Below are 22281 nucleotides of genomic sequence, written 5' to 3'. Positions count from 1 at the left end.
GCCATGCCAAACCATATAGGACTGGGCCATGCTGTGTTGAGCCAAGCCATGCCGAGCTGTGCCATGCTGACCCAGGCTGTGCCATGCTGAACCGGGCTGTGCCATGCTGAACCGGGCTCTGCCATGCTAAACCGGGCTCTGCCATGCCAAGCCCAAGCGTGCCAACACCAACAGGTGGCGACAGGTCCCCACGGCACCCCTCAAACCCCCCAAGGCACCCAACCCGGGCCGAGCCGAGCCGCAACGGTACCCGCAGCGCTGCCCGGCACGGCTCGGCACGGTCGGCACGGTAAGGAAGGTTTTAACCCGGTGTGTGTCCCCCCCTCCGTACCCCCCGGCCGGTTACCGGGCTGGTTAATCCCGTATGTAAATGGCAGCCAATGGATGGTGCCGTTGAGCGGGGTTGGGATTAGCGGCGGGGCGAATGGCTGGCACTTTTACTGGGATTACAGAACAAAGAGCTGCTCTCCCTTCCCAGCCCGGCACCGGGAGGGGGGGGGGAGGGGGGAGCTGGGGTTTTTTTGTTGTTGTTTTTGTGGTTTTTTTTTTAAATCCTCCCCCCCCCACACTTCCACCTTCTCTTCCTTCTCCTCTTCCCTCGCAGCCCCCACCGGGCAGCACCGGCTCCGCCCGGGGAGGAGGGAAGCGGCGGGAGGCGGCGGGAGGCGGCTCCATCCCGGCCCCCCCCCGCCCGCCCCCGCCGCTCCCGCGCAGCCTCGCCGGGGGAGGCAGGACCGCCGCGCCCCAGCCGCCCGCGGTAAGGAAAAGTTTTGGTACCCCCCCCCTCCTTCCTCATGGTGTGTGTCTGTGTGGGTCCCCTCCCGCACCACCCCTCCACCCCCGGGTCCCAGCCCTGGGGGGGTTAAGGGGGTTGGGGGATGCTAGGTGAGATGGGGTTGGGAGGGGGGGGGGGGGGTGGGTGTTGCGGGGGGGTATTAGGGCTGAGAGAAGGGCAGAAGGGTTGGGGGGGGGGTGATGCTGGGCTCGTTGGGGCTGGGGGAGTGCAAGGGGATGATTAGGGCTGGGGGATGCAGGGGGGCATTAGAGCTGGGGGGTGATAGGGCTTGGAGGGTGCAGGGAGATATCAGGGCTGCGGGAGGGAATAGGGCTGGGGGGGATGCTGGGGGGCATTAGGGCTCTTGAGGGGTGGTAGGGCTTGGGGGCATTAGGGCTGGGGGCTGCCAGGGGGGCATTAGGGCTGCTGGGGGGGTGATAAGGCTGTGGAGGTGTAGGGGGGGCATCAAGGCTTGGGGAATGTTGGGGGGCAATAGGGCTGGGGGATGCGGGGTTTGTGAGGGCTGGGGGGCATAGAGGGGCACTAGGGGCTGGGGGAATGATAGGACTAGAGGGGGGAATGCTTAGCTCGTCATGGTTGGGAGAGTGCAGGGGGCATTTGGGGTGCTGGGTAGGACAGTGCTGGGGGCTGCGGGGGGACATTAGGGCTGTGGAGCCCTAGGGCTGGCAGGGGTATTGGGGGGCCAGAGGGCTTGGGGGTGATATTCCTCCTATAGGGCTTGGGTTATTCGGGCTGGGGGGTTGGAATGCTGGGAGTGATGATGAGGCTGGGGGTCAGTGGGACCCTCGGAGCTGGGGGGTGCCAGGAGGCAGTAAGGCAGGGGAGCGGGGGACATTAGGGAGTGGGGATGATGGGGCTGGGTGGCATGGCAGGGGGATGGTGTGGTACTACCGGGGGGTGCTGGGGCAGTCAGGGGGTGTCAGGCTGTCCCTCGGTGCCCAACAACCCAGCAGTGTCCCTGAGATGGCTCCAGGACTGTCACCTGCCCCTGTGCGGGGGGGGGCTGGAGGGGGGTCCGGGCAGGGGATCTGCGGGCAGGGCTGTTTCGGGGGTCTCGCCCCCCTCTCCTCCAGCAGCGCGGTTGGAAACAACCGCAGGGCTGAGCTGAGCTGAGCTGCCCGAGTGCTCGGGGCTTCGGCTGGGCTGGAGCCCCGGCCTTGGTTCCGGGGGGGGTGGAGGGACAAATATCCTCTGCGGCTCCCCGGGGACAAGCGGGGGTTCTTCGGGACGCTGATCACTGATGGGGAGAAAGTTGCTTCCCGGGGATCCTCTGCCCTTGTCCCTCCAGCGCCCGGGGCCGGCGGGTGGGTTTATCGGGGTAAGTCGGAGCCATCCTATTCATACGTCTGGCACCGGAGCGAGTCCCGGAGCCGGCGGCTCTGCGCAGGTAACCCCGGGGTGTTCGAGCAGGGCCCGGGTGTTTTTGTGAGGCTTGGGTGCCGCCGAGCACCCCTGCAGAACCCCGGGCAAGGGTGTCACGGGAGCTTGGGGATCGTTCCCTTGGCTCCTGCCGCATCCATCGCCGTGCCAGCGGCTCCAGACAGAGCCTGGGGATGTCGGCACAGAGCCGCACGTGATGGGGCCCTCGGCTTCGGGATCTCTGCTCCCCAAGGAGCTGCTGGAAGTGCTGCAGCTGGGGAAGAATCCTGCGGATGGGAGCACCTTTCAGTCTGCAGGTTCCAGGGGCTCCTGTCCCCGTTCCCCCCGTTTTCTCTCCCCCCCCATGGCATGGCCAGCCCTGCTGTGTGGAATTTCCCACTCACTCCCGTGGAAACCGCCGCAGCGCTCGCAATGAAATAAGAAAGTGGTGTGGTGGCTGCTGGTGGCAGCCCCGAGCTCCCCAGCAGCAGAGGGGCTGGGATGCTGAAGGCCACAGCTCTGTGTCTCCAGTGTTTGCTGGGGCAGGGTGATGTGTGTCACCATCAGGGTGGTACCAGGCAGCTTGGTCGGGTGTCAGGGTGGCTCTGTGGCCACCCACATGGCTCCTGTCCCTTCACCAGGGTCCTGGTGATGACCCGGGTAGTGGTGACTGCTGGGGGACAGGTGACTTTGGCTGCCCTGATGGATGTCCTGGCTGGGGGCTGTGTCCCTGGTTTTCTCGTGCCCCCCTGTTACCTGAACTGGTGTCACTTCTCAAGGCTGTGTTTTGAGGATGAACCCTGCCCAGATGTGTCACCCCTGGGTGCAGGCAGGGGTAGGGGTCAGGCTGCAGGAGCTGGGGGTGACACAGGGGACACACATTGGTGGCTACCCCCGTCTCCTTCTGTTGTCCCTCCTGGGAGGGCTTTTGTGTCCCAGTGGAGGAGCTGCTGGTGCTGCCGTGGGTTGCTGCTCATTTAGGTTTGCTAATGAGAAGCCAGGAGAGGAGAGAAGGAACCTGCTCAGGGATGTATTTAGCAACTTGCCCTACCAGCCTGGGTGAGAGAGACAGTGCCCTTGCTGGCTGCCTGGTGCTGTCCCAGGAGCCCAACACAGAAGGATCTTGGTTGGAAAAGACCTTTAAGATCATCAAATCCAGTGGCACTTTGTGTGGGGCAGGAGGTGACAAGGAGGGTGAGCTTTGGGGCCAGCAGGGAGGAGATGGGTTTGGCTGTCCCACATGATGTGGTGTCACGTATGACCTGAATGACATCCTGCTTAAAACTGAGGAGAAAAACACCCCGAAGACCCAAAATCCCAGACCACTGAGCTAATGGGGGATTCCCATCTGCTGCTCCCGCAGGAAATAGCTGGGATTTTTTTCAGCAATTACCAATGCCCTGCACTTCCTTTGGGAATTTCGGCTGCCTGCACCCCAGCGGCCGGGCTGGAGGAATGTGGAGGGGCTGGGGGCCAGGCTGGACCCATTGTGGGACTGACCCCTGGGCTGGGCTCAGGCAGCATCACCCTGTTCTCCCCTGCCCTGCCCGCTGGCCAAGGGGTGTGGTGATTCCTGGTGCCACTGGTGTCCATTTGCAGATGCCTGTGGTGAGTGGATGTGGTGGTGGCTCATCCCAGGAGATGAGGTGAGGATGGAGCTCTCCCAGGAGCAGGTGGTGGGTGATGGTTTGGGGAAGGGGATGCATGGGTTGGGGTCTGGGCTCTGCTCCTGCTGTGTCTCCCTGTCTTGCACCTCGTTGGCAATGCCAGATCTCCTCTGGGGCCTTGGGGGGAGCAGAGTTTGGTGCTGAAGGCATGTGGGGTGGGTTTGCCACCACTAGAAATTTTCTCCTTGAGGTCAGGGAGAAGGAGGGGTAAGACCTACTGGGACCCCCTTCTGAGGATGGAGAGATCCATCCAGGAGGTAAAAATGTATGTACTGATTCATTTATTAGAAGCTGTGGGGAATGGTCTCTGGTGTCCATCTGGATGCTGGCTTGAGCAGGGGGGTTGGGGGCAGCAAGCAGCCCCAGCCAGAGGTTTCCTGGGAAGCTGGTGAGTCTGTGCAGGCTGGAACAAGGATTCCTGGAGACCTTGCTCTGCCCCTTTGCAGCCTGTCCCTTCTCAAGCCATGTTTTATTTATTCACCTCAAGATGAAGCATCATCTTTAAAAAGAGGTCAGGAGCTCTCAGTCTGGTGGGAAGCTGCAGGAGGCTCGAGGAGGCTGTGTGGTGGCTGGGGTCCAGGTGGACTTTGTGGTTGGGAGTTTGGGTTTTTCAGGTCACCAGTTCAATGCTTTTGTTGCTTGGTGTTGCCCCACTGGTTGACTTTGCTTCAAGGCCAAGAGAAAAACGTGCAGTGAGTTGGGGTGGGTGCTCAGCCCTGCTGTGTGGTGCCCTCGTGGTGGTGGAACCATGGGCTGGGCTAGGGGGCTGCTGCTGGAGATGTTCCCCAGAGCAGCTGGGGCATCACTGGTGTGGGTGATACCCCCCACATCTCCTCCCAGATCAGGAGCCATGGCCAAACACCACCTTACAGACACCTTGGTGGTTTCTGAGGGACCAACACAGCATCAGTGAGGTTCTCTTGAGGGAGGGTGCTGGGAAGGAAAGCTCTGGGGACACTGATCCCCTCCTGCAGAAGCAGCTGTGCATTCCTCCAGCCAAACTGCTTCTGGTTGAGTTCTCTGCCTTCACGTTGCTTTCTCTCTGCTCCCTCTGGTCTGGCTGGTTTGAGGAGAGAATTAACCTCAGCACAGGACCAGTGATGAGCATCACTCTGCTGCTGTGCATCTGCACAGATGTCATTGTCCTTCATCAGGGTGTCCCCCCCTTCCAACCTGATCTCCACTCCTCATGAGAGGAATGAGGTGTTTATCTTCATCCTCTGTAAATCTGCAACATCAAAAGGAGTGAAAGCCCCTAGAGAGGTCAGTGCAGACCTAGAAGAGGTTCTGGAAATGTGTCATTCAGCACCCACTTGTGTGCCTGGGACCTCTGCTCCAGCAGCAGTTTGAGGGACAAGCTCAGATGTCCCCTGCCCCTGGGTGACATCCCCTACAGGGTGTGCTGGGGTCTGGTTGTGCCCCTGGGCCATCCAAGTGTTGGATGGGTGCCAAGGCTCATGGTGGGCACCAAAAACCTATTGCTAATCTGCACCTGGAAAATCTGAGAGCTCAGAGAGCTGCTCTGGGACACAGATCCCTCTGGAGATGGCAGGTGGGTGGGATGTTTGGTAATTTGGGGGTTTCTTTTGCATTTCTTGCACTTTCTGGTGATGCATGAGGATGCTGGTTGCTGCCAGGGATTGTGTGTCCTGCTTAGCTGGAGAGGTTTGGTGTTCCTGAAGGAGAAACATCCCCTTGTAATGAGTGGGTTGAGTTTGGAGGGATTTGAGCGTTTCCAATAGAACACGTGGTGCCCAGATCCTGATAACCAACAGCTCTGTGGTGCAGTTTGGAATAAGAGGGGCTGAGAAATCCCTTGAGGTGAGAAGAGGGGTTTGGTAGAGAGATTAGAGCTAAGCCCTTGTCCCTGGCTGTCATGGGATCGCAGCCACAGGTCTTGCTGGTGGCAAGGCCATCAGGGAGCCCTTGGCTTCCTTCTCCATTGCTAAAAAAAAAACCAACAAACCCACAGCAAACAACCAAACAGAAAACCCCCTTAAAACTTCAAAGGTTTCCCTCTGGTAACTTCTGGTTAGAAGAACATAGAGGTGGTCAGTATGGCTTAGGGAGAACATGGGGAGAGCGGAAAGGTAATTCGGGGGATGAAAGCATTGCAGTGGGTGAAGAAGACCTCCTTAATCTTGTCTGGTTGCTGTGTGAAAGGATGCTTCACCCCTCCTTAGAGGGTGGCACGTGGGGATGAGTGTCTCTCCACACCCAGGTTTCAGCAGAGCTCAGAGCCTTCACCTCCAGCTCTGTCTGCCTGAGAATCCACCCACTCCTTAATGTTCACCCGAGGTGACCTTGCCTTGGGACACTGGCCACCAGCTTGCTCATCTGCTGCTGGAGCTCCAGCCTGGTGACACCAAGTGGTTGGCTTCAGGACAGTTCTGGCCTGTCTGGGGATGGAGGTGACACCTGGGAGCTGGGCAGAGCCCCCGTGCTGGCACAGGGAGCTGGAAGGGACAAACCCAGCCCTGCTGCTAATTAGCTGCAGTCCTGGCGTCTGGAATTAAGCTGGGCCACTTTGTGAGTGCTGGGGAGCAGGGGTGACAATTTCCAGTGATGACAGCACCTGGGAGCAGTGCCAGGAAGGTTGGTGCTGCCCTCTGTGCCCACCTGCCATCAGGGAGACGTTTTGGGGTGCCATGCAGCCCACTGCAGTGGTAGGGCTTTGGATGGATGGATGGATGGATGGATGGATGGATGGATGGATGGATGGATGCTGCTGCTCAGACCTTCCCAAAAGGATGGTTTGTATGCAGGGCTGGACCAGCACCAAGCCTCCCAGGAGGAGTGATTTGGCACATCCCCCCCCCCAGCAGCAGTAGGATGGGGCTGTCCCCTGCCATGGGGATTTGGGACCTGTTTGAGGCTCCCATCCAAGTCCTTCTCCCCATCGGGTGGGTTTTCTGCTTGTTTCAGTGCAGTGGATGGATGAACCTGTAGGAAAGACAGGATTATATCTCCCTAATTAGCAGGGGCCTGATTTTAATTTCTACCCAGAGCTCTGCTAATGATTAAATATGTGGGAATGATCTTTATTCTTTGTGTTGCATTAGCATTTAGCAGGCCAGCACCCCATTTGCTGTGCTTGCCCAGGAAACACCAATGCTGGCCAACCCCTCACTTGTCCTGGGCAGGTAGATCTGGGGGTTGAGCCCCATGTGCCTATGGCATCACCACAGCTCCTCTCCCCAAAGCTTGGATAGACTTAAAAGATGGAATTGTACATCTTTTTTTGGTGCATACGAGTCACATGTGGTTTATGATGGGGAAAAAAAAAACAGTTTATTAACATGACCTCTGAAATGGTGATTTATAGAGAGATTTTTTTTTTCTTCTTATATGTATATTTGGGTTTGTCAAAGCCCAGGAGTTGGCTGCTGCCTTTTAGATGCTCTGGCTTGATTGTTGGAGGGCTACCATAAAGCAATCTCGTTAGGTAAATATAATGATGTTACAATCCACCATCTGCTGAAGCACCGTGCTGGCCTGGTGGGAGCTGCCTGCCACGCTGCTGCTGCTCCTTCCCACCCGTGTCCTCCATGGGGTTTGTTGGGGAAACAGGAGTGGTTGATCCAGAGGAAGAAGTGGCTTTTTTTCTTATGGTTTCCCCCCTTTCAACCAGCTGGGAATGAGCTGTTGACCCCTTCCAGCTAATGAGGAGCCCATCGGAGCACGGTGGGGCTGTTGGGATGATGTTAAGGTCATCATCAAGTCCCTCAAAAATTAGGTCACCAAACCTTGGGGACCCCACTGTGTGGGGATGCTGTGGTCTGTGAGGGCACCCAAAGATGCCACCAGGTCCCTGGGTCCCTGAGCAAGCATCATCCTTGCTCCCATCCCAGCAGTGGGACAACCCTGTCCTGGTGGCAGAGGGGACAGAGCTGGGAGTGCTTTTGCAATCACCAGCAGGAAGGATCATGTTTGGTTGGCAAAAATATGTGAGGAACTCTGCATGTTTAAAGTGCCTTTGGGGTTTTGGGCCTTAAATAAACATCCTGGTTGGGGTTTGGGTCGGAGGTTCTCATCCTGGGAAAGGTGGGCAGGGGGAAGGGAGCCGCGCCGGTGCCCTGAGTCTGTGTGTGCCTTCTGACAAGGTTATAAATTAGCTTCATTAGAGGAGGATCACTGAAAATAAATTGCTCTGCACCCTTTAGGGGCATCACTGGGCTGTAATTTCATCTCATCTTTCTGGGGAAAAAAAAAAAACAAACAAAAAACCAACCCAAAACACCTAGAAACCCCTGAAGTGAAATTCCAGCATTTCACCCCGAGCTAGAGCTAGGGGTATTTTTCTTCCCACCCCCAAAAAAATGCCAACACCCTCTCCCGTGTCCCCAAATGAAATTCAGCCGGGGGCTGGCATTGACAGTAGGTGGGGCAGCTTCAGGTTTCTGGCACATTTGTCACCAGCAGCTCCCTGGGGAGATGTTGGGTTGGGAGAGGAGCGTGCCGGGCGCTGCAGCTCCCGTGGAGCAGCGTGGTTGGAAGCCCCTGGCCCCTGTGCTGTTAGTGAGCTCTGTGGTGGGAGCTTGTGACCTTTACCAGGGCATTAAACATTTAATAACGATGTTAGAATGAGTGTCAGGTTGTATTTATTTGTTTTACTTAAAAAGAGAGGGGAGGAGGGTGACTTGAGAGTCCCATGGGCTGACCGATGGGATGCGGTGCATCCTCAGCCCTCCCCGTGCAAACACCTGGATCTGGGATGGACCCAGCATCCAGCCGAGCCCTTCCCATGGCTCCTTGCTGGATCCTGCTGCAGGGAAGAGCAGGCACTCAGCATCTGCCATGAGAAATCCCACCTCCATCCTGAATTCCTCAAATACTTAGCCTTCAGGTGGGTTGTATTTTTGTTTTGGGTTTGGGTTTTTTTTTTTTTTTTTCTTTTGCCCCACATGCCCAAAGATTTATTCATTTAGAGGGAGGTGGGGGAGCAGGAGCTTAGCCCCACATCTCTCCCACGTCCTCCTCCTGCAGCCACCCCTCCGAGGATTATTGCTCTCTTTTGAAAAACCTCTTTGTTTCCCCATGTTTGCTGTTGTAATTCCTGTACGATGCCACCGCTTGTTGAAAAACAAGGTCTTTATCTCCGTGGGAATTCCACCTGCCAAAATCCAGCCCCGTCACTGCCTGTACACCAGGAGAAAAGCCAGATCCAGTGCTGCAAAAGTTTCCTCTACTTGTGCTGCCGCCGAGGGCGATGCTTTCCTCCCCTCTGCACCCTGGAGCACAAATCCCCTCAGCTCTCTGCACGCCAGCTGCTCAGGTTGTGGCTTCATGGCCAGTAGATTTTCTTCCTCCTGATTTCTTGCTTTCTCCCCTAGCAGCAGAGGTATTGTTGAATATTGTATTTTGGGCTTGATATTTATTTATTTTTTTTTTTCATGCATGTAAGAGGCAGATTTCCAGCCTGGCTGAGCTCCTGCTGTGAGGTGGCCCTGGTGTGGTGATGCTGATGGAGGGGGCACAGAGAGTGTCCCACAGGGCCAGGGGTGCCCATGGGTGGCTGGCAGCCACTGTCCTGGAAAGGGCTGTTTTTAACCACTGGATTGCCATCGATGCACCAGAGCACACATAGGCATCCTTCATTATTTTCAACCTGATAATTAAAAATAACATGGAGGTTGTCTCTGCTGGGGGCAGCTGCTGCTGAGGATGCTCCAGGATGCTGGCTTTGCCACCTTCATAGGGTCTCAGCCTCAACTGGCTCCTCCTGGTACTGTCCCTTTTGGGGCAGGGAAGAAGATTCCCATTGGGAACCGGCTCTTTGGAGGTACAGGAGCAGAAGAGCAGGAAGGGAAGTGGCTCCCTTGGGTGATGAGAGCAATGGGAAGGTGGTTTTGCTCCCAGTGCTGGCTGACAGACAGTCACTGTCCCTGTGTGCTCCCTCCCTCTGGCTCCACGCTCCCCAAAAGCTCCTGAGTGGGAACCAGGCTGTAGTGCTGGGGTTTCCCTCCTCTTCCTCCTCCCCATAAGATGTGGTGGGATCAAACTTGGAGGGAGGTGAGGGGTTCCTGGCTGGGTCTGCACCCCCCTCTGCATGCTCCCTGCCTGTGGAAAACCTGACAGCAAAAGCTGTCCCTCTGGAACCCACGTACTGGGGATGTGGGGGAGTTTGTCTGTCCTCTCCCCCCTCCTTCTCTAACCTGCCTTTCACCAGCGATGCTATGGAAGGCGTTGAAGCCCAGAATCTTTCTTCTTGGTATTGATTTTGCTTTCTGCTTGAGTCTCTCTTTATTGCCCTTGGTATTTTGAGTAGCTGCAAGGATGCTGAGCAGAGCTGGGCTGCCTGTTTGGGTGCTTTGTGACCCCATCAGCCAGGTGCTGGGCAGGGGGGGGAGTGGGGATGAAGCTTTATCCCTTCCTGAGGGTGCTGATGTTTCGGGGGGTCTCACTTTGGGGCTGGGAGAGATGCAGGATCAGGCTCAGCACCTAGGGGAAGCCTCTTGTAGGGTGGCTGGGGTGGTTTCTCCTTCCCATCCCAGATCACCAGCCTTGGGGAGAGGTTAGGGTGCTTCCTCCCCTCTCGGGGATAAACAGCATTTTGGTTTTAATGAGGTATTTTCGGCTTTCCCTGGCTCTGCAGCTTCACAGAGGACAAGGGAGGGTGGCTGAGCTAAACCCTCCTGTTTCAATATTTGCTCCCCCATTGTCAAGTAGCTCTGGGGTGAAGAGCCATGCCAAGAGCTGCCCCGGGCTTGGCACCCACGCTGCCTAATTGCTTGCCAGCCATTTAGGGGGAACTGATTAAGAAATTAACTCAGGCTCCGTGGGTCCCCATCTGAATTCTTTCATTGCTGCAGAGCGGGGATGGATGCGGGCGAGCACGCTGCTTCCCATCCTTCTGGCTGAATCAAGAGGTAATTTTGGGGTGTTTTGGGTGTTGGGATGGTTTGGGGGGTGAAAATTCTTCATTTTCTTTAATTGGTTTTGACAAGTTTTGTGGTGGATGAGGCTGCATGCAGCTTGGTGGCGTTTGGGGTACAGGTGTGTGCTCAGTGGCGTCCTGAATGGGGGTGATGGAGCCTAAGCCATTCCCTGGTGGTGCAGCTGCTCATTTCCCATCTTTCAAACGACGACATCAAAGGGTTTCCATTTTTCAACCCAACAAATCAGGTTGATATTTTACAAATGTCCAAAAAATAAGCTGCAAGCCCCGCAAAAAAGTAAAGTGCCCCCCTCTGCCTTCCCCATGACCAGGAGCTCTCCCTTCCCACAGCCCCCCAAATCTTTTTTGTTTGTTTTGGTTTTCGTTCTGGTTTGTTTTTTTGGTTTTTTTTCTCTGAGGTGCCAGTCCCCATTCCTGGTATCACCTCTCCTGGAAGCATCAACATCCCAGAGCTAAATCAGCATCGAGCCACCTCCCACACCCAAACCACAACGCTCACGTATTTATTTTCTGCTATTTATGGGGCGCCTGAGCTAGGCTTCTGCTTTCCCTGGTGTCAAGGAACCAGGGTGCCTCACAGCTTCCTCAGCACCCCTAAAACCACCCCAGGCACCCTGAGAAGTGCTGGGTTCTTGTTTCCCTGCCCTTGCACTCCAACCAGTCTCCGGGTTTGGGGCGCTGCTTCTCTTGGCGCTTTGCTGGGCGCCAGAGCTGCTGTTGAAGGGAAATGTGCCACGAGGCAGGTTTGCTTTGCAGGATTAAAAGCAAATAAATATTTATGTGCTATGCAAAGCAGTCCTGATAAGATATGTGGATCATTGGGAATTTGAAGCGGTTTCAGTTTGGGCCTGAGATGAAGGGCTGTGCGTGTCGGTGCGATGTGTGGGTTTAAAGGGATGGGCTTGGTTTTTTGTTGGGTGGTTTTTTAGGTTTTTTTCCTGATGCACGGAAATAAAAGTAGCGAAAAACATGGGTTTTTTAGCTTCTCAAGCTGCAGTGCTCTTGGGTTTCACCATCTCCCCTCATCTCTTGAACTGCAGGGATGGAGCAGAGCCAGGGAGAGAGGGCAGCGCCGGCAGCGTTTCGTATGCAAATAGAATGCTGGCCCCATTCCTAATATTCCCTGTGTTTACACGTAAATGCAAACAACTGTTGACTTAGTTTCAACAGATAATGTGTTTCATAACACAATGGAAATGAGAATTAAGCTGGAATTTAGCAGGGGGGAACATGTGTTTCTGCGAGACCTCAGGCTCCGCTGTCCCCATGTGCTGTGTCATGGCCGTGGCTCTGCCGGTGCTGCAGGGGCTTGGTGTCCTTGAAGGTCCCTTCATGGTGGTGTTGGAGGACACCTCTGTTGACTCATTTCCCTTGCTAAACTACCCTGAAGTGGTGGCAGGGCTGATTGGTTGGGTGAGCTGGACTGGGAGGTGGAACTGGTGGCCTGGTCCTGCTGGGGAGGGCTGGGTGTCCCCTTGAGGTGATGGTTGTCCCCTTAAGGTGATGGATGTCCCCTTGAGGTGATGCTGATCCCGGGCCAGTTTTCCCCTGGGAAAGATGGAGTTTTTGTGCTTTGGGTGGTGCAAGGCGTCAGGGGAAAGGAAGTGCTGGCCCAGGCCACCATGGTGGAGCCTGAGGGCTGCTATGGCTAAGGCAGGAGGAGGTGGCAGTGTCCAGGTCACCTTGTCCCGGGATGACTCCAAGCAGAAGCATGTGGGAGAGGCCCTGTCTGGGTGCAGACCAGCCTGGGGCTGCCCTCCCAGGGCTCCTTAGGGCCAGCCCCACGCCAGCCCCAGTGGCCTTTGAGTCACAGCTGAAATAGCTGGCTAACAAGGACACTCCTGCCACCTTTTCCCCCCAAATCCTGCCAGGGAGGGGGTCAGGACCCCAGTACCACAAGGACCCCCCTGAGATGCCCTTCCCAGGTGAAGGCACTGATGCAGGGGAGGCAGTTTGAGACCTTGGGTTGTGTAATCACCCTCTGTGGGTATGGGTTTGTCCATCCACCTGTCTGTCTGTCTCTCACCATCATGGCAAGGCTCGGGGACAGTGTGAAAGCACCCAAGCCCCTGTGGCAAGGATAGACCTTGTGCTGGGTGCCCAAGCTATATTAGACACTGGAGAATCTCCTCCTCAGAGCTGTAGGGATGATCTCACTGGTGGGAACCCCTCAGCTGGGGGTTGGACAGCCCTAGCAGCTACAAGGGACCATAGGTTGGGGACCCCCAGGGAACCCTCAGCTGCTGAGCTCCCGGGATGCAGGACTCAGCATTGAAGCTTTGGTTGTGATGCCAGGGAATGCCAGAGTCATCCTTGGCTGGACTTGGTGGCTCCTGGCGTGTTGTCACCCTGTTCAGGGTGATGTCTGTGCCCGGGGTGGGTGGGGGCAGCGTGGCACCCATGGCTGTTTGTCTCTGGCAGTGGGTGGTGGTGCTGAGCCCTGAGAGCACCGAGGTGATGTTGGGGTTGCACGAGCAGCAGGAGGTTTTGGGGCTGATGCCCCATCCTCAGGCTGCCATAGGAGGAAAATGGGGATCCATCCCTGGTGGCACTGCCTTACTCCCTGGCAGGGTGACCCAAACTCCTCTGTTGCTGGTGGTGGGTGCCCTGCCTGTGCAGGATGGTTCTGAGCAGGTGTTGAGGCTGCTGCTGACAAAACCCATCTGGCACCAGCCCTTGGCATGTGCTCCCCACCATGGAAGCAGAGGGTTGGGAAGCAGGGAGATATGGAACCAGGTGATCTTTAAGGTCAGGCAAAACCATTCTGAGATTCTGTGCCAGGGGAACCTGACGTAGGCTCTCGCCTTTCCAACTCATCCCATAAATCAGGGAGAAGGGAGGAGGCAGGAGGGGGGAGCTCAGGGCACAGGATGCTCATGTCTCTGAGCCTCCTCTCATCCCCTCAGAAAGCCATCTTATTTTTTTATTAAGCTTATTTGTGTTGCAGAGAGCCAAGCCTGGGATTAGCAAATAGCCTGTCCTGTGACACAGGGAATACTTGATGCTGAGACACCAGTAACCAGAGACAAATATTAGAGATAGAATGGAAACGTGATGAGATTAGGTAGCATCTGTCAGAAACCTTCTTAGGCAGAGGCAATTACCTGGGCAGAGCAGGTGATGAGCAGTGTTGGCCATGGGCAGGGCTCAGTGTGGGGGGACAGGGCCACCCCAGCCCTACCTGGGAGCTGGAGGAAGGGGTTGGTGCCTTTACCAGCAGCTTTGCAAGGGAAAAAAACATTGGGGTTGAGTGCTGTGAAGTAAAACGAGGTGCCCACCAGCACCAGGATGGACCATTGCTCATTACCAACTCATTACCCTGGGCCTTATGTCTTTTTATACTTGCAGGTTGTGGAATTTTCTTTTATGAGATAATTCAGATTTATTATTATTGTTGTTGTTGTTATTAACCTCTGGAGCAGTGTCCAGTTAGACAGGCTCAAGGTGGACACACCAACTGGGGTGACAGCCAGAATGGGGCATTGGGTGCTGTTTGGAGAAACCAAACCTTCTGTTGGGTGTGAGGCCAGTGCTGCAGCCCCTGCAGGCATTGTGCACGTGGGATTTTTCTGTAGAGGGGAAAAAAAAACAGGAATGAAGAAAAAAAAAAGGCAAAAGAGCATCATGTGCCCGTGTAATATAAAATTCGAGTTCAGCTCTTGGTGACTTCATGGAAAACAACAGGCTTTTTATGTTGGCTCTTGGGGTAGGAGGCGAGCAGGCTAGAATAAAGATTTACAGTGTTTGGGAGATTAAAGGCCCTTGGTACATTGTTCAAATACCACGAGATTAGTTTCCAAGGAGACGGATACCAGTTGCCATAGGCACCGGGGGGCCAGGAATTAGGATTGCGATTTTTTATCCTGATCACGCAACCAGGAGCTGAACACTGCTCAAACTCGGGCTTTAAATAACCCCGGCGTTAGATTCCACACCACTGAACCAAGGGCTGGAAACTGTATCCCCTTCCTTCCCCCTGCCCTGGCCTCCCTTTGGGTGCTCAGCGTTGGATCTGGGTGTGAGGGGATTTGGTGCTGGGCTCCGAGGTCCGTCCAGCACCCAGACTTTCCCTGCAGGTCATCCTGCAGCTTCTGGGCATCCTTTCATCATGTTTTGGTTTTGTTTTTTTTTCTCTCAAGGGAAGGGATTGCCAAGCATCTTCTTGTCATGGCCAGGATGTACGGTTCCCTGTTGGCAGTTGCTGTGGTGCTGGGGTAGGGGATGTACTAAGGGGCAGAATTAGTCCCCTGCTAATTTTGGCTTCCCCTAGCTGCCCCCTTCTGGGAAGTGCAACCTGAGCCCTGGTGTGTGGGACACAGGATCCCTGCCCTCTCTCCCTGCCTCTCCTTCTAGGAACTGCAAAGCATCGTGGGCTGTCCCCCAGGACTCAGCAGTGCTGAGTTCCCCCAGGGTGGGGGGCTCATCCCTGGGAGCTGGGTGAGCACCCAGGTCCCTTTGCTCACCCATCGGGCGCCACGGAGTTCATCTCAGCACCAAGCAGGGCAGGATCTGGCTCAGCTCCAGCAGCTTCCCATGCGTAGTGCTCCCAGCATCCCTTCCCTGCAAGGGTGGGAAGGCTCCGATTAACACTTATTCCCCCTCACTTCATTTTTATTTTTTTTTCTTTAATAAATGGAGAGACAGCTGCTGAAAGCAGGAGCTTCCACGCCTGCCTGCCATGAGATTGCAGTGTGGAAACTTGTCTGGAGCTCCACGGGCAGAGCAGCTCCTCCAGCAGCCACCCTGACATGAAAGTGTTTATCCTGGGGGAGACAAGGAGCAGCTTCTGAAGGGCACTTGATCCTCCTCTGTCTCTTTTTGCTCTCGACAGGAGCCTGCTATAATTTTACTGTACTATAGTCACGCCTGCACCTAGGCCAGGCTGAAGAAAATCAAGGCAGCTCCAGAATGCAGAGTCCTGGTTCGGGGGCAGGGGGAAAAACAAAATTCCTGTGGCTGACACATCCCCCTGCAGGAGCCCCTGGTTTGCTCTTTGCTTCTTTTATATGTGGGACTAAACAGCAGCAGGCGCCGGATTATCCGGGCAAGCGGAGCCGAGGCGGCGATGCCGGTGGCTGTTGTGGTGCTGGCGTGTGTGTGAGGAGCTTCTCCAGCAGGTGCCCTGGGGTTTTTTGGGGGGAAATAAAAGAGGGCTGGAGGTGTATGGTGGTGGGAGTTACCACCCAACTGGAAGGAGGTGGGGGAAAAAAAAAAGAGAGGGTTTGGGGGAGCTGGCAGAGCCAGCGGGGTGGGTGAGGGATGCAGGCACGAGCAGTTGGGTGTCTTGGACCATGCTGGGAGCTGTTTGTCCCCCCCAGCTCTGCTGCTTTCAGGCTTTTGCAACATGAGATCAGCTTGAAAAGTAGCAAAAAAAGGCAGTTTGTGGATACAGGGAGAGGCATGGCAGTGGCTAGGAGGCAGCAGTCAGACCAGACTGGGGCAGGGGTATGGTGGCACCCACCATTGGGGGATGTCAGTGTGGCCTTGATGGGTGCTTGTTTGCAGTGGGTGCATCAGGATGACACATGGGGTACCCTAAAAAAAAAACAGAGGCCCCCCCCCCTTCCCTGGCAGTGATGAGGAATCTGGTGTATGTGTGTGTGTATGTGTGTATTTAGACATTTGAGGGTATTTGGGGGCATTTTGCCAACTGCCTGAGCTGCAGTTATCCTGGCACCACTGGCATCAGTGCCAACCCTCCAGCAAAACCATTGCCAGCTAATGAAGCCTCATTAGTGAAGGAACAAACCACCCCAGCACCAGTTGGGTGGCTGCAGTTGGGGTGGAGAGGACCTTGGCATGGGAGCTGGAGGCTGGTGCTGAGTTGGGTGTAAGGGATGGGGGCTCGGGTGGGATAAAACCACTGTGCCACGAGCAAGTCACTCATACAGGGCAGAGGCTTCCATCACTGCAGCAAAAACTGGTTTTTCAGCAAGCATGAGCTGTGCTCCTGCCCCCAAGATGGCTTTGGTACATCTGTCAGCTCCACTGATACTGGTGTTTGCTTAAGTGATTAGAAAAAAAAGCCACAAGTTGAAATGCAATCCTGGTCATTCCCCCTGGCATTGCCCCGCTGTGGTTCATGTGGTTTCCAGGGCTTTTTTGCTCCAGCGACTCCAGCTCAGTGGGCACCTCACTGCTAATGGCCAAAAAAGGGACCTCAAAAGTCCCCAAGGTGCAGTGGGAAAGAGGAGTTCCTTCCCTATGGTGGGGAGATAACCCTTAGTATGGGTTCTGCCCCAAACCGATGTCCCCAGTGGGGACACTGGAGTCCCCTTGCTTGGAGAGGGGATGCTGTCCCAGGGATTTGTCCTTCTGACTCCTGGTGTTGGAGCCCTGCAAGCTAGGGCTAATTCCTTAAATGTCCTCCAGGACCAGTGTGATTTTTAAAAATCCCCTTTAACTCTGAAAAAGGCAGTTACCAAAAAAAAAAATCAGTCGTGTCGTTACGTGCAGGTCACTGTTACATCCATGTGCTGGGACACAGTGTCACATCCCATCCTGCTCCCTCAGTCCCAAGGATGGAGGTGGCTGAATGTGGCACCTGGCATCCTGTGGATTATCAACCATAGCAGGTGGCCAAGAAGCCCAAATGCCACCTTCTAAAGCCCTTTTGGTGCCTGGTAGCCTGATTCCCCCCAGCCCAGCAGTGCTTGTCCCCAGGAGGGGAAACAGCCTGTCCGACCATGACAAGACCTACCTCTAAATTGTATGTATTTATTCTTTATATATATACATTTTAATATATGCATAGATTTTAATATTTTGCTGAAATCAGGGCTGCCTTGTTTCACCTTTCCATGGTCTCACCAGCACCACTGAAGCAACAGGCAGAATATTCCTGGGAAAATGAATGCACAGATGATTTCCAGCCACTCCTTGTGTGGAGCTGCAGGCAGGACTGTGGCACTGTGGTCAGGTTGTTTTAGGGTTTTTTTTTCCCCTTTTTTCCTTTTCTTTGTGCTGAATGGTCACTGCTCTCATGAATTTAAATTCCCTGAACTAGGAGGTTTTACAAACACCCCAGGCAGGGGGATTTCTGGAGTGATGCTGTAGGACATGAAGATCTGTTTGGGGCTCCTTGTGTTGCCCCCCTGCTTTTCTCTACTCTCTTGCTGCCAGCAGCCCTTGGTGCTGTGTCCAGGCTGATGTCCCCCAGCCCAGGGGTGCAGTTGGTGATTTAATTGCTGAGCTGGGGTGGGGTTTGGTCACTGCCATCGGGTGCTCTGCCCTGCAGTGGTTGTGAGTGGTCTGGTTAAGAGAGGTGCTTCACATGGTGAACATCACCAGGGTTACATTTGGAAGATATGGTAGGGAAAAAACAAGCCCATCACTCAGTTTGGTTTGAAACCAATATTGGCAGAAAGGGATCCAAGGTGTGGGATGTCCTCCATCCCTCCTAAGCTGTTCCCATCTCACAGTCTCCCACTTGGCCTTGGGGATCCCCAAAAAAGGGATTTTTGGCTTTTTACATTGGCAGGGGTGGTCTGAAAGCAGCAGGCTGAGGGGGGGCAGGTAAGGAGTCCAACCCTCTTTTGGGAGTCTCAGGAAAGTGGATTTGGGGGTTTAGGGGTTTGTAGACAGCAAGGTGAAAGCAGTGGGGAGGATGGGCAAGTGGAGATCCTTTTTCAAGCTCTGCCATGGCTCTGTGGAAAAGGCTTAATAAGTGATTTCAGGTCTAGAAATTACTGTGAGGTTTGAAAAGATGAGCAAAAAAGAAAGGGGACAAGAGACCCAGGAGCTCACTGCACCCACCTCTGCCACTGAGTGAGCCCCATGCTCACAGAAGGTCCCCTCAGTTTTTCCTCCTGTTCATAATTTAAGTCATCTAATACCAAGTTTCTGCTTGGAAATTTCCTTTTGGGGGGGTGTTGTGGTGTTGTTAGCTTTTTCTCTTTTTTTGTGTGGTTTTTTTTCCTTATTTACTATGCTTTGGAAGTGGTGAGGCAGCACAGGAGACTGGAGGATGTTTATTTTGGGGAGAGATGCTGCCCCGTGGCAGCGTTCCAGGGGTGCAAGGGGGGATGATCATGGGAGATGATCTCCTGTGAGGCTTGGGGGGAGCAGCTGCTGGTTCTGTAGGGGTTCAGGAGCCTCCCCACGTGCCTGGTTTGCCTTTGCTGCAGCCCAGGTGATTCATCAGTGAAACTCCCCCAGGGCCAAATTTTCTAATCTCTGCCAGGATGATGCAGGAAGGGGAGGAAAGAGGTGGTGTAAGAGCAGGCGATGGCCCATGTGGGCTGCCTGGGGCATGGCAGCCCTGTCCCTGTGCTGCTCACCCCCTCCCTGTGAGACTGATTCAGGGGGGAGAAATAGTGAAATAATAACAAAATATTTCATTTTTTTTTATATTAAAAAACCCTGAACCCAATCTGCACACGTTTGCTTTCACCCCATGACAGCAACGTGACTGTCCCTGTGTCACCCTGTGACCCCCACGGATGGGACTCAGGGTGCAGAGGTGGGATGGGGCTGAGCCCCCCTCTCCCCACCCAAGTCTGAGAGGGGAATCAACCCCTCGGGGTGGGATTTCTGCAGGATGGGTGTGTGGAGCCTCAGGAGGGGGCAAGATGCTCTGCACCCATCCTACCCACCTTGCTCCCTGCTGCTGGCCCTAAGTGCTGTGAGAATGGTTCACCCCACTTTTCCTCAAGATTACTTTCCCTTTGATTAGACAAACAGCTTCAAGCCCTACATCTTAATTTGATTTGAATAAGCCTAGCACTTGCCATGAAGTTTTTTTAACTCCTTTTTATTCCCCCCTTTTCTAAATCTGCTCTCACTGCTCTTCATGACCGTAAATGATTAAAAGCTTTACAGGAATATTGTCACCTGCATCTCTTAAAGTCCTGTTTTATTACTTGGGTCATATTTTTATTTTCATTTTTCTCTTGCTGTGGGATTCTCCCTTTTCCTTGTTAATCCATCAGCCAGGTGAAAGGGATTATTTTTGTCTCAGTCTCTTGCAGGGAGCCAGGTAGGGAGGGGTTGCAGAGACCCTGCCCCACTTCCCCTTGATGTTATCCTGGGCTTTCCTTTCAGTTCCTGCTCAGGGGCCAGATCCAGCTCATGGCTTTGCTTTCTGCAGCCCAGGGAGGAGAAGCTTTTCCACCTTAAGTCCCACAGCATGGCTGAGCAGGTTGGTGCAGCTTGGATTATCCAGGTGGCTGCCACCAGCCCCACTGAGCAGGGACCAAAACGCTGCCAGGGGGCAACAAGAACATCCATGTTGTAGCAGTTGTATTTAATAAGAATTAGGGCACTCTGAAATCTGTGTGGGCATCAAAATAAGACTTTTTTGTTTTTGCCTTGTAAGGGGTTACAGAGGGAGCATTGCTCCCTGGGCAGAGTTGTTTCCTGACAGCACCCCATGGGCAAGGGCTGGTCCCCAGTGTTGGGTCCCATGGGCCAGGGGGGTGGCCTGAGGTGGGCATCAGCATTGCTGTCACCTCTCTGCTCCCTGCCAGCTGCAGCAAGACACCTCTTGTTAACACAGCATTGATTAAAGGAAGGAATCATGAGCTGCTTGCACCTGCAGAGCAGGGAGCTGCTCCAGAGCTCTGTGCATTGCCCATCCATCTGTCTGTCCACCCATGCATGCACAAACTGCAGGAAAACAGAGCATTTCCTGGTGTGACTGCAACCCTTGGTGATGATGGAGCTGGAAGGGCCAGGCAGAGCCCTGTCCCTGCAGTGGGGGTGTCTAGGGGGGGTGGTAGGACCCGGGCTGCAAGACCAGCATTCAGTTTCCTGCTGTATTTTCCAAACTGCTGCCTGCTTTTGGGTTGGTTTTTTGTTTTTTTTTTCCTCAAAAGCATCCTTGAGGAGAAGAGTTGTGTGTGAGAGGATTGTGCCAGCAGCAGTTGGTGTGGGGCAGCACAGCTGGCACAGTTCTGCATCCCCCCCTCTGTGGGTGCTGGTGGGGCCCTGGTGCTGCTCGCCTGCTCCTGTGGCAGGGGACATGGGGGAAGCTGGGCTGGTGGCCTCATCAAGAGCAGTTTTGTTGTCATTTATCCAACAGGGAGCTGTCTCTACCCCTGTTAGCATCTTGCATGGCCCATAACAACATGGTTGGAGGGGCAGAGGCCACGTTCCTCACCCCTACCCCATGGATGCTCGGGCACCTCCAGGTGCTGGTATGGGGCTGACTTGGCCTTCCAGGCCAAACCCCACCATTTCCCAGCTTGCAGGGAAATTTGGTGAGCAAATTCCTTCTGCTTGGGCACAGGTGTGAAGCAGAGCAGGAAGGTGGGTTTGGGGTTTTCTTGCTGTTGACTTTTACCCCTTATTTTCAGTGGGGCCGAGCAGCCGCAAACCAAGTTCCGTGCAGCCAGTTTCATTCGTGCTCCCCACCTCCTGCCCCATCTCACCTCCTCAGAAATTCTCCAACCTCTTTTATCCTCTTTTGGCTCCGAGCACATGATTTATGAGCCGGTTCGAGTGGCTCCCAAACCTTGCTGGCTCATTTGGCACCTTTTATCCACAGGATTAAAGCCGGGCGGTGCGACGCTGCCCTGCGGATGGAGGGGCGAGAGCTGGGAGGGATGGTGCTGGGGGGATGGTGCTGTGTCAGGTGTGGGTGCCCTGCTGTGGGAGTGGGTTGAACCCCTGCCTCACTTTCCCCCTCCTCACTTTCCCCCTTCTTAGTTTCCCCCTTCTTAGTTTTCCTCTCCTCAATATTCCCCCCTATCCCTTTCCCCCCCGTCCCTTTCCCCCCCGTCCCTTTTCCCCCCCATTCCTTTCCCCCCTCATCACTTTCCCCCCTCATCACTTTCCCCCCTCATCACTTTCCCCCCTCATCACTTCCCCCCCATCACTTTCCCCCTCCTCCCATTCCCCCTCCTCACGTTCCCCCTCCTCACTTTCCCCCTCCTCACTTTCCCCCTGCCTCAGTTTCCCCCACAACATCAGTATCACCATGGCTCATGGGGAGCAGAAACCCGTCATAGTGGCTGCACATGTAGCCAGGCTCTGGCATTTTTCCTCCTTTTTTTCCCCCATTTTGCAGTGTGGGATGGAGCTCCCAGGGCTCAGCCCCCTCTCACATCTGGGGTCCCCGAGTGCTGCCTGGTCCTGCTCCTGCCAGCACCATCTCCTGGGAGCTGCAGGGTGGGATGATTTATTTGGTGACAGAGCTCCATGCCATGAGTTGCCTCCTGTCCTCAGGGCAAAGCAGAGCACCCCATGGCTTCAGCACATTTCAGGGGCACCTTTGGGTGCTGGGCTCTCCTCTCACCCAGGGAACAGGGAGTGAGGTGTGGGGATGGCCAGCACGGTGTCCTCGTAGGGACACCCCCTGCTCAGTGCCACATCCTCTGGCTTGTCAAGGCCACATCCTGCTGGTTTGGGGGGGGTCCCATCTGGTGGTAACCCTGGCACACCCCATACACTGGTGGCATCTCCCTGGGGATGAGTCCTGAGGGTGGAGGTCACCTGGTTGCTTCTGGGACATGAGCATCAGTCTCAAGGTTTGGTTATGGCTCAGCAGCATCAGGAATTATTTAGCAGAGGAGATGTGGGGAACATGGGGATCAGGCTGGTCCTGGCCCCTCTCCGTGCCT

The 22281-nt window shown here is 54.9% G+C and overlaps 1 protein-coding gene across 1 annotated transcript in view; it reads left to right on the top strand.

Annotated features, from left to right (window-relative positions):
- The first annotated feature begins 707 nt into the window (after window positions 1-707).
- GTF2IRD1 (GTF2I repeat domain containing 1) overlaps window positions 708-22281 on the top strand; it is a 65518-nt gene continuing 43944 nt past the window's right edge. The window contains exon 1 of the mRNA XM_030462395.1: window positions 708-757. The gene's annotated coding sequence lies outside the window, so the exon portion shown is untranslated. The remainder of the gene's footprint in view (window positions 758-22281) is intronic.

The sequence above is a fragment of the Calypte anna genome, chromosome 19, assembly GCF_003957555.1.
Source record: "Calypte anna isolate BGI_N300 chromosome 19, bCalAnn1_v1.p, whole genome shotgun sequence".
In the NCBI taxonomy this organism is placed as follows: Eukaryota; Metazoa; Chordata; class Aves; order Apodiformes; family Trochilidae; genus Calypte; species Calypte anna.
Note: the sequence above shows the minus strand (reverse complement) of the source record. Positions and strands in the feature narration are given on the sequence as shown.